General features: G+C 40.6%; 1 long non-coding RNA gene across 1 annotated transcript; it reads right to left on the reverse strand.

The window, feature by feature from the left end:
- Positions 1–1,501: 1,501 nt before the first annotated feature.
- LOC310725334 lies at positions 1,502–7,037 on the reverse strand. Its single transcript, XR_014533331.1, has 2 exons — positions 6,386–7,037; positions 1,502–3,516 (listed from the first exon to the last, which is right to left on the reverse strand). It is a non-coding gene; the product is annotated as an uncharacterized lncRNA (long non-coding RNA).
- Positions 7,038–14,865: the final 7,828 nt, after the last annotated feature.

Consider the following 14,865-nt stretch of genomic DNA (forward strand, 5'->3'; position numbering starts at 1 on the left):
TTCATAATATTCCTGCTTAGTTAAAATATATAGAACAATATTTGATCATATTTTCTAAAAATAAAATAAAGTTTTCTAAAGATATGTTCTACTTATTTCAGCATACTTTGACACATGTCTTAATTCCTTCCATCCTTCATTCATTCAATTCCTCAATATGCAGAATTGTCAGCATTTTCTCCTGCATCCACCCCCTTTGTGCCCCTTTTTTTGTTTTTTGCCACTGCCCCTCAAAATATCTGTGCACAGTGAGGTGTCACGTATGTTTTTAGCCATTTTCAAGTTCGTCATCCTGATCTATGTCTAAGATTTTAGAAAAGATTGTCGCCGCCCAGTTAGGTTGATTTAAAAGAAAACAATATCTTTGAAGAGTTTCAGTCAAGTTTTAGGCCCCATCATATCACAGAAACTGCCCTAGTTAAAATCACTAATGACCTGTTTTTAGCTTCAGACCAAGGCTTCATCTCGCTGTTGGTTTTACTAGATCTTAGTGCTGCATTCGACACTATAGACCATGATCTCCTCCTAGATCGCTTACAGAATTACACTGGCATTTAGGCATTAAGCTGGTTTAAGCCTTGCTCGTGCCACAGGGTTCAGTTCTAGGACCCCTGCTTTTCACAATATACATGCTTCCCTTAGGAAATATTATTAGAAAGCATGGAATTAGCTTCCATTGTTATACTGATGATACCCATCTATACATCTCATCAAAACCAGGCGATACAGCTCAATTAGCTCGGATAATTGAGTGTGTTAAAGAAATAAGAGATTGGATGACCCATAACTTTCTACTATTAAATTCTGATAAGACGGAGATTTTGCTCATTGGCCCAAAAACCAGTATACAGAAGCTCCAGCATCTCAACCTACATTTAGATGGATGTTCTGTAACCACTAGTTCAACGGTAAAAGACCTGGGAATTATTTTAGACAGCAACTTGTCTTTCAATAATCATATCAACCAAGTTACAATAACAGCCTTCTTTCACATTTGAAATATTTCTAAGCTAAGAAACATGTTATCTATATCTGATGCAGAGAAGCTCGTCCATGTGTTCATGACCTCGAGAATAGACTATTGTAATGCATTACCAGGTGGATGTCCTGCATTATTAATAAACAATCTTCAGTTAATTCAGAATGCGGCAGCAAGAGTTCTTACAAGGTCAAGGAAATATGATAATATATCCCCAATCTTATCGTCCCTACGTTGGCTTCCTGTTAAGTTTCGTATAGACTACAAACTACCACTTCTTACTTATAAAGCACTAAGCACTGGTTTGGCTCCCATGTATCTCTCCAGTCCTTTAACACACTACAATCCATCACGCTCCCTGAGATCTCAAAACGCTGGGCTTCTAACAGTTCCTAGAATAGCAAAGTCCACTAAAGGTGGTAGATCATTCTCACATTTAGGTCCGAAAATCTGGAATAGTCTTCCTGACAGTGTTCGGGGCTCAGACACACTCTCCCAGTTTAAGTGCAGTGTGTTATGTGTGCAAAGCCTACACATAACACACATCACATCATAACCTTGTGCTCCAGAACATCTGATCACATGCACATTATCAGCTTGTGCTTTTAATATCATGAACAGCAGCTACGCTAATTTCTCTCCACTGCTTCTCTTTCTCTCCCCATCCTGAGGCATCCTGAGGTTTGGCCAGTTCCAGTCACGTCCCACCTCATGAAGATTATGGACCTTTGAAGAAGTAAATGCCGTACTCGCAAACATCCCGAACCATCTAGAGACGTACCAGTGCCAATTGGATCCCACTACAAGTGTGGAGTTTGACATTGGACCTCCTGGAGTGTTTAAAAGCTCTGGCATGGAGAAGCTGATGTTGGATCTGTGATGATCACAAATGTTGAGCTCAGTAGCTCCTAGTTTTATAACCATAAAGACTGTATAAGACTGTAGAAGGAACATTACTTATAATCTTATGTTCCAGTACTCATGTTAGTTCTCACTCTCCAGTGTTCTGTATTGTTGAAAGATTTATGATCAAACTCTTGATGTCATCCAAATGAGGATGGGTTCCCCTTTTGAGTCTGGTTCCTCTTAAGGTTTCATTACATCTAAGGGAGTTTTTTCCTTGCCACAGGCTTGCTCATCAGGGATAAATGCACACCGTTCACCTTGACAGTTGATTTCTGTAAAGCTGCTTTGAGACAATGTCTGTTGTGAAAAGCGCTATAGAAATAAACTTGACTTGACTTGATCATTGTGGAGGAGAATTACACTGAAAATGAAGTGTGTTTGAAATCCTGGCAAATGTATTACAAATAAAAAACAAAACAAAAATCACATGTACATAAGTATTCACAGCCATTGCTTAATACTTTGTTGAAGCAGCTTTGGTACCAATAACAGCCTCGGGTCTTTTTGAGTATGATGCTACAAGCCTGTTTTTGAGTAGTTTCTTACATTCTTCTTCACAAAATCTGTCAAGCTCAATTAAGTTGGATGGGGAGTGTCAGTGCACAGACATTTTCAGATCTCTCCCATTGGAAGATGAACCATCACTCCAGTCTGAGGTCTCCAGTTCCTGCTGCTGAAAAACATCCCCACAGCATGATGGTGCCACCACCATGTTTCACTGTAGGGATGGTAATGGTCAGATGATGAGCAGTGTCTAGTTTCCTAAAGAAACAAATGTGTACCATTCCAGTGTGTGCCTTTAGGCATATGATTTGTACCTTTTCTGTTTTTAAAACCTGCTGGTACATTATACCTTTACCAAAGGTACAAATCCTATCCATATAAGACACTTTGTACCTTAACAGTCTCAAATGTGTTCCTTGAAGAACTAATAAAGGCTATTTTTCTATTGTACAACATGCACATACAACAAGTGAACCCAAAAGGCATTCATTTAATATTAGTGACTGTAAATCATTAAATACATGTGTTTAAACAATTTGTTTAAATATATAGTAAAACATTTTATATTTTCAGTTTACAATAAATATTTTATACATATTTAAACAAAATGTAACTAAAAATAATAAATAATAATTTGTTGCAAAACATTTCATAAAACATAAAATAAAAGTATATTAAATACATTTTCCTATGTACAAAATAAAACTTCAATTTAATGTAATTGATTTATGCAAAGGCATCACAAATTTAGTAATGAGATGAGACAATCCTAATGTTTTGTAGGTGAATGACTATGCATATCTGGGTCCTACATACAAAAGTTCAACCATTTAAAGGTCAAGTGCCTGATAGTAATTGACAATGACAATCGTTTGACAATGAGCAACAGTTTTTCACACAATATTCACAAAGTATCATTTAAAACATACTTAACTTGAAAGAGTAAAGAAACATCCTCTGTATGCACATCAATAACAAACATCTTTGATGGCATATTTTACATTATTTACACAAACCTCTTTCACACAGCCAAATGTTTTATCTGCAAAATCAATTGTTTGACATTTTTTGTGACTCTTTAGTGTACTTTGAAGCTCTCTAGGTAAAGACGTTAATAGAGTCTTCTTCTTCTTCTTTCGGCTGCTCCCATTAGTGGTCACCACAGCGGATCATCATCTCCATACCACCCTGTCCTCTACATCTGCCTCTTTCACACCAACTACCTGCATGTCTTCCCTCACCACATCCATGAACCTCCTCCTTGGTCTTCCTCTTTTCCTCCTTCCTGGTGGCTCCATACTCAGCATTCTCCTACCAATATAACTCATGTCCCTCCTCTGCACATGTCCAAACCATCTCAATCTCGCCTCCCTCACCTGGTCATCGAAACGTCCAACATACGCTGTCCCTCTAATAAACTTATTTCTAATCCTGTCCATCCTCGTCACTCCCAACGAAAACCTTAACATCTTCAGCTCTGCTACCTCCAGCTCCGCATCCTGCCTTTTACTCAATGCCACTGTGTCTAATCCATACACCATCGCAGGTCTCACCACAGACCTATAAACTTTCCCTTTCGTTCTTGCAGATACCCTTCTATCACAAATCACTCCTGTCACTCTTCTCCACCCACTCCACCCTGCCTGCACTTTTTTCTTCACTTCCCTAACACACTATCCATTACTTTGCACTGTTGACCCCAGGTACCTGAACTCCTCCACCTTCACCACCTCTTCTCCCTGCAACCGCACCACTCCACTGCCCTCCCTCTCATTTACGCACATGTACTCTGTCTTACTCCTACTGACTTTTATTCCCCTTCTCTCCAGCGCGCACCTCCACCTCTCCAGGTTCTTCTCAACCTGCTCACTACTCTCACCACAAATCACAATATCATCCGCAAACATCATAGTCCAGGGAGACTCCTGTCTGACCTCGTCCGTCAACCTGTCCATCACCACTGCAAACAGGAAAGGGCTCAGGGCCGATCCTTGATGCAGTCCAACCTTCGCCTTGAACCACTTTGTCGTTCCTAATGCACACTTCACTCCTGTCACACTGTCCTCATACATGTCCTGCATGTATGATGTCCTACATGACCTGATTTCCTCATACAATTCCACAACTCCTCTCTTGGCACACTGTTGTACGCTTTCTCTAAATACACAAATACACAATGAAATTTCTTCTGTCCTTCTCTATACTTCTCCATCAACATTCTCAAAGCAAATAAGACATCTGTGGTGCTCTTCCTCGGCATGAAACCATACTGTTGCTCACAGATGGTCACCTCTACTCTCAGCCTGGCTTCCACTACTCTTTCCCATAACTTCATGGTGTGACTGATCAACTTAATTCCCCTGTAGTTACTGCAGGTCTGCACATCTCCCTTATGCTTAAAGATCGGTACCAGCAAACTCATTTTCCATTCCTCAGGCATCCTCTCACCTTCCAGAATCTTGTTAAACAATCTGGTTAAAAACTCCACTGCCATCTCTCCTAAACATCTCCATGCTTCTACTGGTATGTCATCTGGTCCAACCGACTTTCCACTTTTTATCCTCTTCTTCATCCTCTCCTGATCTCACTTCCTCCTTACTAATCGTATCCACTTCCTGCTTCACGAACTCCACATCATCCAACCTTCTCTCTCTCGTATTTTCCTCATTCATCAGCTGCTCAAAATACTCCCTCCATCTTCTCAACACACTCTCCTCACTAGTCAACACATTTCCATCTCTATCCTTTATTGCTCTTACTTGCAACACATCATTCCCAGCTCGGTCCCTCTGCCTGGCCAATCGGTAAAAATCCTTTTCTCCTCCCTTAGTGTTCAACCTCTCATCCTTCCTTGGTTTCCCCACATCCCTCTTTACCTGCTGCCGCATCTCCTTGTACTCCTGCCTACTTTTCTCATCACCATGTCGATCCCACTTCTGCTTTGTCAACCTCTTTCCCCTTATGCTCTCCTGCACTTCCTCCTTCCACCACCACGTCTCTTTGTCTTTCTTTCTATTTCCCGATGTCACACCAAGTACTTTTCTAGCTGCATCCCTTATCACTCCTGCAGTAGTTTCCCAATCATCCAACACCTCTTCACTACCAGTCTGACCTCTTCCATTAACCTCACACTACACTCTTCCTCCTTTAATTTCCACCATCTTATTCTTCTTTCAGTCCTTACTCTCCTCCTCTTCTTCTTCGCCTCCAAAACCATCCTACAGACCACCATCTGATGCTGTCTAGCTACACTGTCCCACGCCCACACCTTACAGTCTCCAATCTTCTCCAGGTTGCATTTCCTACATAGAACATGATCCACCTGTGTGCACCTTCCTTCACTCTTATACGTCACCCTATGATCCTCCTTCTTCTTAAAATAAGTGTTCACCACTGCCATTTCCATCCTTTTAGCAAAATCTACCATCATCTTCCCTTCCACATTAATCTCCTTTAGGCCATACCTACCCATAACCTCCTTATCACCTCTGTTCTCTTCACCTACATGTCCATTAAAGTCTGCACCAATCGTTCATTTCTAGGTACACCATCCACCACTTCATCTAATTCACTCCAGAATCTTTCCTTCTTCTCCATCTCACAGCTGACTTGTGGAGCATAGGCACTGATGACATTTATCATCATCCCTTTAACTTCCAGCTTCACGATCATCACCCTATCACAAACTCTCTTCACCTCCACTATACTATTACTGTACTCTTCCTTCGGAATCACCCCTACACCATTTCTCTTTCCATCCACACCATGATAAAACAGTTTTTCCCTGTCGCCTCTGTAGACGTCTTCCACCGGTACCCTGTTGGCCAACGATACCTGTGGCGGAATCGTGACCCGCTTATTCGATTTGGCACATGTTTTACACATGCCCTTCCTAACGCAACCCTCCCCAGTTATCCGGGCTTGGGACCGGCACTAAGAGTGCACTGGCTTGTGCCTCCCTAATGGCTGGGTTAAAGACGTAAATAGAGTGCTCACGCTTATTCCTGTAACTTTTCATAATCACCCAACATGTCTTTTGTTTTTAAGAAGTGATGTTAATGAAGTTTATACGTGCTAGATAAATTTTTAAATAATTGATGCTTGCTTTCAACACGCATGCACCAAAGAGGATGAAGCGGACCAAAAGAAGAAATAAGTTTCGCATAATGTATTAGATAGTGAAACTGTGGTGTGATGACGTGAAATTTGTCTTTTAACTTTTTGTGAGGCTGATCCTGAAATGCCTGAATTCTGTAAAAAATTTCAGGCAGCTGGGACGGTTTGTTTGCTCTATTATTTTGACCTAAGCAATAAGACTCAGCATTTACTTCCTGTATGGTTATATGCTTTTCTCTATGTGCCTTTCTTAAAACTAATTTGACTATTAAAGCTATTACGCCTTCTAATAAGTCATGCATGATGTCAGGTGGCAGTCCCTTTGTCACATCTAAGTAACTTCAAATAGAAATCAAATGGCAACACCAATTCGCTCAACACCATACACTGCATTGTTGGCAGGGTTTTCCTTAACAGAATCTAACTGATGATTTTGGACTTTAAAAGCTCTGAGAATATACTTGTCTTCACTGAAGAACTTGCTATACAGTATCAACAGATTTGTCCAGAGTTAAAGGACATGCTAAATATGTGAAAATACATACACACACATACATAAAAGTATTTAGTCAGCCACCAATTGTGCATGTTCTGAGAGACAAAATGAGAAAAAAAATCCAGAAAATCACATTGTCTGATTTTTAAAGAATTTATTTGCAAATTACAGTGGAAAATAAGTATTTGGTCACCTACAAAAAAGATTTCTGGCCCTCACAGCTCTGTAACAACTTATTTAAAAGGCTCCTCTGTCCTCCACTTGTTAACTGTATTAATGGCACCTGTTTATACTCGTTATCAGTATAAAAGACACCTGTCCACAACCCTTAAACAGTCAGACTCCAAACTCCACAATGGCCAAGACCCAAGAGCTGTCAAGGGAGACAGAAACAAATTTGTAGACCTGTACCAGGCTGGGAAGACTGAATCTGCAATAGGTAAGCAGCTTGGTGTGAAGAAATCAACTGTGGTACTAATTATTAGAAAATGGAAGACATACAAGACCACTGATAATCCCCCTCGATCTGGGGCTCCACACAAGATCCCACCCCGTGGGGTCAAAATGATCACAAGAACGGTGAGCAAAAATCCCAGAACCACAGGGGGGGGACCTAATAAATGACCTGCAGAGAGCTGGGACCAACCAGTGCATGTCCGGGCCTGTCTAAAGTTTGCTAGAGAGCAATTGGATGATCCAGAAGAGGATTGGAAGAATGTCATATGGTCAGATGAAACCAAAATAGAACTTGTTGGTATAAACTCAACTTGTCGTGTTTGGAGGAGAAATAATGCTGAGTTGCATCCAAAGAACACCATACCTACTGTGAAGCATGGGGGTGGAAACATCATGCGTTGGGGCTGTTTTTCTGCAAAGGGACCAGGAAGACTGATCTGTGTATAGGAAAGAATGAATAGGGCCATGTATTGTGAGATTTTGAGTGAAAACCTCCTTCCATCAGCAAGGGCATTGAAGATGAAATGTGGCTGGGTCTTTCAGCATGACAATGATCCCAAACACACCGCCTGGGCAACAAAGGAGTGGCTTCGTAAGAAGCATTTCAAGGTACTGGAGTGGCCTAGCCACCCCCAGATCTCAACCCCATAGAAAATCTTTAGAGGGAGTTGAAAATCCGTGTTGCCCAGCGACAGCCCCAAAACATCACTGCTCTAGAGGAGATCTGCATGGAGGAATGGGCCAAAATACCAGCAACAGTGTGTAAATACCTTGTGGAGACTTACAGAAAACGCTTAATCACTGTCATTGCCAACAAAGGGTATACAGTGGGTACGGAAAGTATTCAGACCCCCTTAAATTTTTCACTCTTTTTTATTTTGCAGCCATTTGCTAAAATCATTTAAGTTCATTTCTCTTCCTCATGAATGTACACACAGCACCCTATATTGACAGAAAAACACAGAATTGTTGACATTGTTGCAGATTTATTAAAAAAGAAAAACTGAAATATCACATGGTCCTAAGTATTCAGACCCTTTGCTCAGTATTTAGTAGAAGCCCCCTTTTGATCTAATACAGCCAGGAGTCTTTTTGGGAAGGATGCAACAAGTTTTTCACACCTGGATTCAGGGATCCTCTGCCATTCCTCCTTGCAGATCCGCTCCAGTTCTGTCAGGTTGGACGGTAAACGTTGGCGGACAGCTATTTTTAGGTCTCTCCAGAGATGCTCATTTGGGTTTAAGTCATTGCTCTGGCTGGGCCATTCAAGAACAGTCACAGAGTTGTTGTGAAGCCACTCCATCGTTATTTTAGCTGTGTGCTTATGGTCATTGTCTTGTTGGAAGGTAAACCTTCAGCCCAGTCTGAGGTCCAAAGCACTCTGGAGAAGGTTTTCGTCCAGGATATCCCTGTGCTTGGCCGCATTCATCTTTCCCTTGATTGCAACCAGTCGTCCTGTCCCTGCAGCTGAAAAACACCCCCACAGCATGATGCTGCCACCACCATGCTTCATTGTTGAGACTGTACTGGACAGGTGATGAGCAGTGCCTGGTTTTCTCCACACATACCGCTTAGAATTAAGGCCAAAAAGTTCTATCTTGGTCTCATCAGACCAGAGAATCTTATTTCTCACCATCTTGGAGAACTCCATGCGGGTTTTCATGTGTCCTGCACTGAGGAGAGGCTTCCGTCGGGCCACTCTGCTATAAAGCCCCACTGGTGAAGGGCTGCAGTGATGGTTGACTTTCTACAACTTTCTCCCATCTCCCGACTGCATCTCTGGAGCTCAGCCACAGTGATCTTTGGGTTCTTCTTTACCTCTCTCACCAAGGCTCTTCTCCCCTGATAGCTCAGTTTGGCCGGTCGGCCAGCTCTAGGAATGGTTCTGGTCGTCCCAAACGTCTTCCATTTGAGGATTATGGAGGCCACTGTGCTCTTTGGAACCTTAAGTGCAGCAAAAAATTTTTTGGAACCTTGGCCAGATCTGTGCCTTGCCACAATTCTGTCTCTGAGCTCTTCAGGCAGTTCCTTTGACCTTAATGATTCTCATTTGCTCTGACATGCATTGTGATCTGTAAGGTCTTATATAAACAGGTGTGTGGCTTTCCTAATCAAGTCCAATCAGTATAATCAAAGATTTCTGGACTCAAATGAAGGTGTAGAACCATCTCAAGGATGATCAGAAGAAATGGAGAGCACCTGAGTTAAATATATGAGTGTCACAGCAAAGGGTCTGAATACTTAGGACCATGTGATATTTCAGTTTTTCTTTTTTAATAAATCTGCAAAAAGGTCAACAATTGTGTGTTTTTCTGTCAGTATGGGGTGCTATGTGTACATTAATGAGGAAGAAGAATGAACTTAAATGATTTTAGCAAATGGCTGCAATATAACAAAAAGTGAAAAATTTAAGGGGGTCTGAATACTTTCCGTACCCACTGTATAACAAAGTACTGAAATTAACTTTTGTTACTGACCAAATACTTATTTTCCACCTGCAAATAAATTCTTTAAAAATGTGATTTTCGGGATTTTTTTTCTCATTTTGTCTCTCAGTTGAAGTGTACCTATGATGAAAATTACAGGCCTCTCTCATCTTTTTTAAGTGGGAGAACTTGCACAATTGGTGGCTGACTAAATACTTGTTTGCCCCACTGTACATATACATTTTATTTGTATATATATATATATATATATATATATATATATATATATATATATATATATATATATATATATATATATATATATTCACTAGGCTACAAAATCATGGGAAAGACTGCTGATCTGACAATTGTCCAGAAGACAATCATTGACACCCTTCACAAGGAGGATAAGCCATAAACATTAATTGCCAAGTAAGCTGGCTGTTCACAGAGTGCAGTATCCAAGAATGTTAACAGAAAGTTGAATGGAAGGAATATGTGGAAGAAAAAGATGCACAACCAACTGAGAGAACCGCAGCCTTGAGAGGCTTGTCAAGCAAACTCGATTTAAGAATTTGGGTGAACTTTACAAGGAATGGCTTGAGGCTGGAGTCAAGGCATCAAGAGCCACCACACAATGAATTTGGCTATAGTTGTCATATTCCTCTTATTAAGCCACTTCTGAACCACAGACAACATCAGAGGCGTCTTACCTGGGCTAAACAGAAGAAGAACTGGACTGTTGTCCAGTGGTCCAAAGTCCTCTTTTCAGATGAGAGCAAGTGTTGTATTTCATTTGGAAACCAAGGTCCTAGTCTGGAGGAAGGGTGGAGAAGCTTATAGTCCAGTGTTAAGTTTCCACAGTCTGTGATGATTTGGAGTGGAATGTCATCTGCTGGTGTTGGTCCAGTGTGTTTTTTAAAAACAAGTTACTGCACCTGTTTACCAAGAAATTTTAGAGCACCTCATGTTTCTTTCTGCTGACCAGCTTTATAAAGATGCTGCTTTCATTATCCAGCAACATTTTTGTCACCTCCCCACACTGCCAAAAGCACCAAAGTTTGGTTAAATGACCATAGCGTTGGTGTGCTTGACTGGCCAGCAAACTTACTAGACCTGAACCCCATAGAGATCTATAGGGTATTGTTAAGAGAAAATGAGAAACAAGAGACCAAAAAATGCAGATGAACTAAAGGCCACTGTCAAAAAAACTTTGGCTTACATACCACTTCAGCAGTGCCACAGAATGATCACCTCCATTCCACGCCAAATTGAGGCAGTAATTAAAACAAGAGGAGCCCCTACTAAGTATTGAGTACATATACAGTTTATTTACACTAATGCAGTATTTATTTATTTATATTACACTTTTGTGTGATACTGTATATATATAATTTACTGAAATACCAAATACTGGATTTATATAAAGAGAATACACTACAGTTAAAAAGCAAAGTTCAATAAAAGACCACTTACTGTAAAGGAAAAGGGGAGGATAATTATGATGATGATGATGATGATGAACTAGAATTAGAGATGTTACACTTAAAAAGACTTGTGCATTAAGTATATTCCTAACATTAAAAACAACGATTAAAACTTTCGCTTGTTTCCCCGCCCTTTTAGAACAAGAAATTAAAGTGTGTGTGTGTATATATATATATATATATATATATATATATATATATATATATATATATATATTCATTTTCTCCCGCTTATCCGTAATTCAGGTCGTGGGGGCAGCAGTCTAAGCAGGCCCCCGCCTTCGACTGCTGCCCAATCCTCAAAGCACCGTCCCTTACGGTCCCTCCTGCAGGTGGTGAGCCCACGGAAAGGCGGCCCCACGTCACTTCGACGTTACGGACCTTGATATTTCCCTCGTAAGGGACCCCCGGAGCATAGAGGGTTAAGGGCCTTGCTCAAGGGCCCAAGAGTGGCAGCTTGGCGATACCGGGGCTTGAACCCCAGACCTTCCGATCGGCAACCCAGCGCCTTAACCGCTGGAGCCACCACTCCCCCCATATATTGAATATTCACTACACTTCGCAACTACAACACCATTTTACACTATAACAGAATTCACCTCACCACTACACCACACTGCATTAAACCATATTGCACTACACCACACTACACAATTTTACACTACACCACACCACACTACACCAGCATATCACACTATGCCATATTACTCTACATTACACCACACCATATTACCCTCCACCAAACACCATACTATACCATATGATACTACACCAAACCATATTACACTACACCACATTATAATTCACTACACAACACAATATACCACATTGAACTACACAATACCAGACTACACCATATCACACTACACTACACACCAGGCTACACAACGCCACACTACACTATACTTCACCACACAGACTACACCATATTACACTACACTACACCAAACCATACCACACTACACTATACCATATTACACCACATTGCACCACACTACACTACAACACCATGTCACTCAACACCATATTACACTCAATACATCACATATTACACTACACTACATGAAATCACACTAAACCATATGACATTACACTTCCCCACACAACACTATACTATATTACACTTAAATACACCACATTACAACACACTACACCACCATGTCACTCTACACCATATTACACTACACCACACAACCACATTACACCATATTACCCTACACCACACTACACCACCACTCCTTACTTCACAATATTACAATATACCACACACAATGTACAATGCTACACAAGGCCACACTACACCATACTACACTACACCACACCATATTACACTACACCACACTACACACACGAGCACTTCACATATCACACTACACTACACCACACCACACAATATCACTCTACAGCATATTACACTACACCACACACCAAACGACCCTACACCATATTACACTACACCACCACCTAACTCTACATGTTACACTATACCATACACCAAACGACACTAAACCATATTACACTACAACACCACCTCACTCTACAACATGTTACACTGCACCACACTACATTAAACTACACTACACAACACCACATCACAATGCACCATATTACAATAGACTATACTTCACTTCACACTATATTACACTACACAACAAGAGCACACCTCACTACACCATATTACACATATTAATTTAATTCAATTCAATTCATTTTTATTTGTATAGCGCTTTTAACAATGAACATTGTCTTAAAGCAGCTTTACACAGAATGGTATACATGGTATACATTCCTGTATACATGCCTGTATACCATTTCCCTCCACTGGCTTCCTGAACACCAGTTGTCTCCACTGGCTTCCTGAAAACCAGTTCGTTCCACTGGCTTTCCTGTATACCAGTTCCCTCCACTAGTTTCCTGAACACCAGTTTCCCCCACTGACTTTCTAAAAACCAGTTCGCTCCACTGGGAACACCAGCACATCACATTACACCATATTACACTACATCACACTACAGCACCACACCTCACTACACCATATTACACCACATCACACCATATTACACCTTACTACACCACCACATCACATTACACCATATTACACTACACCACACCTTACTACACCATGCCACACTACACCACACAACACCACCACATCACATAACACCATATTACACTACACCACAATACACCGCCACTCCTTACTACAATATTACAATATACCACACCACACCATGCCACACTACACCATACTGCACTACATGATACCACACTACACACCACCACCACATATTACACTACACAAAACCACACTACACCAAATTACATTACATTAAACCACACCACATCACACCATATTAAACCACAACACACTATACCACCACGTCACTCTACACCGTATAACACTACACTACCCCTCACCACTGTTGTTTTCTGTAAAGCTGCTTTGAGACAATGTCTGTTGTGAAAAGCGCTATACAAATAAACTTGACTTGACTTGACTTGACTACACCAAATCAAACTAAAACACACCACACCATCACACTACACCATATTACACAACACCACACCACCACATCACATTACACCATATTACACTACACTACACACTGGAGTAATATTTTACTTAGTGTATTTCTATGTTAACTCAACTACATGGTTTGTGTACTTCGTTCACCACTGACCACCACACCTCATTTCACCATATTACACTACACTACATTACACCACCACACCTCACTTCACCATATTACACTATACTACACCATATCACATTACGCATCACACCTCACTACACCATATTACAATGTAATACACCACATTACACCACCACACCTACTACACCATATTACACTATACTACACCACACCAAATTACACCACCAAACCTCACTACACTATATTACACTACACTACACCATATTACACCACCACACCCACTACACCACATAACACTATACTACACCACACCTCACTACACCACATCACGCTACACCAACACACCTCACTACACCATATTACACTACTATACACTACACCATAGAATTTCAGATTTCAGGCTACAATTCTGTTAAACACACATAAACAGAGACAATCCATTGTATACGCACTGGTAGTTGAAATTCTTAGCTTTGTTTGAACACTGAAAGTAAAAGTAAATACCACGAGAGTCACGTGTTAAACACCCAGGAACTACACCACACACACACACACACACACACACACACACACACACACACACACACACACACACACACACACACACGGGGGGGCAAAAAACAAACAGCACATTGCCACTGCTAATATAAATTAATCCTAATAATAATTACTAAATAAACAAATACATTAATGAACTTCCCCAAAAAATATAAATAATAATGTATGTTTTATCAATTGCATGCATCTATTATTATTATTATTATTATTATTATTATTATTATTATTATTATTATTATTATTATTTTGTGCTCCCTTTCTTTGTGCGTCATTTTCGGGAAAT

The sequence above is a fragment of the Silurus aristotelis genome, assembly GCF_946808225.1.
Source record: "Silurus aristotelis genome assembly, chromosome: 4".
Taxonomy (NCBI): domain Eukaryota; kingdom Metazoa; phylum Chordata; class Actinopteri; order Siluriformes; family Siluridae; genus Silurus; species Silurus aristotelis.